Consider the following 1,497-nt stretch of genomic DNA (forward strand, 5'->3'; position numbering starts at 1 on the left):
TGCCATTGGTTACACGTCTCGGTCACCTCTTGTTCGCATTGATGGGACTTTGAACAGTGGACGTTACATTTCAGATGTGTTACGACCCGTGGCTCTACCCTTCATTCGATCCATGCGAAACCGTACATTTCAGCAGGATAATACACGACCGCATCTTGCAGGTCCTGTGCGGGCCTTTCTGGATACAGAAAATGTTCGACTGTTGCCCTGGCCAGCACATTCTCCAGATCTCTCCCCAATTGAAAACGACTGGTCAATGGTGGCCGAGCAACTGGCTCGTCACAATACGCCAGTCACTACTCTTGATGAAATGTAGTACCGTGCTGAAGCTCCATGGGCAGCTGTACCTGTACACGCCATCCAAGCTCTGTTCGACTCAATGCTCAGGCGTATCAAGGCCGTTATTACGGCCAGAGGTGGTTGTTCTGGGTACTGATTTCTCAGGATCTATGCACCCAAATTGCGTGAAAATGTAATCACTTGTCATTTCTGGTATAATATATTTGTCCAATGAATACCCGTTTATCATCTGCATTTCTTCTTGGTGTAGCAATTTTAATGGCCAGTAGTGTATTTTTACGGCTTCCGGGTCCTGTTATTTCCATGTTTAACGTACTTGTGAAAAATAACGTTTTGCAGCCAGATGACTGTGAAGGTCCCTCATCATTTGGTTTCCATGCAGTGAACATAAGAGCTTTTTTTTTAATTACAGATTGCCATTTTCTGCTTTCTTTACTTGGAATCAAATAATCTATAAGCTCTATCGACATGTGTATGATAACGTTTAAAGTGTTCTTGTCTAAATGAATCTTATGATCTAGGAAGTTGAGTGTCTCGGGCTGATAAAATCTCACCGTCTGGAGATATTACCGCACCTGTTTGCGTGCCGGACGTGGCGCTGAGTTCCGTGGCACGGCTACATCGTCTCATGCCACCTGCAGACAATTAAGTGTTTGTGACTGCTTGTAGACATCGTGAGAGTTCCAGCTGAGAGCATGCTCGCTTTCAAGCTAAAAAACAGTTAATCATTCGCACAGACAAGTTGTTAGAAATGCATGGAAACAGTCACATCTTGGTAAATATCAATTCGTCATACTCAGTAGAGCTAATGTCATGAATCAAACATGACCATGGCAAAAATAATTTAACATTGTGAGAATAATGCGAAAAATAAATTGTTTTTTTCATTCATAATATTTACAGCGTATTAAGGTAAAATTTCATCAAAGCGGAACGTGTAATATTCGGAAGTCTGTCCAAAGCTTGTAAGTACCTTAGTCCCGATGCATTCATATCCTTTTATATGCTAGTTTTTTTGTATAAAACGGAATACGCCTAATGCGGAAACGGAATGCAAATTGTAATTAATAACTCATTGTACAATGTGGAAAAGAGCTTAGTCAGTACTACTGTATTACAGTACACACTGTTATTCACGACTCTACAAGAACATTACTTTACCACAACGACTGTGCAGCCCTAAGAATACTGAATTGG

Source organism: Schistocerca americana, chromosome 2 (assembly GCF_021461395.2).
Source record: "Schistocerca americana isolate TAMUIC-IGC-003095 chromosome 2, iqSchAmer2.1, whole genome shotgun sequence".
NCBI classification, from domain to species: Eukaryota; Metazoa; Arthropoda; class Insecta; order Orthoptera; family Acrididae; genus Schistocerca; species Schistocerca americana.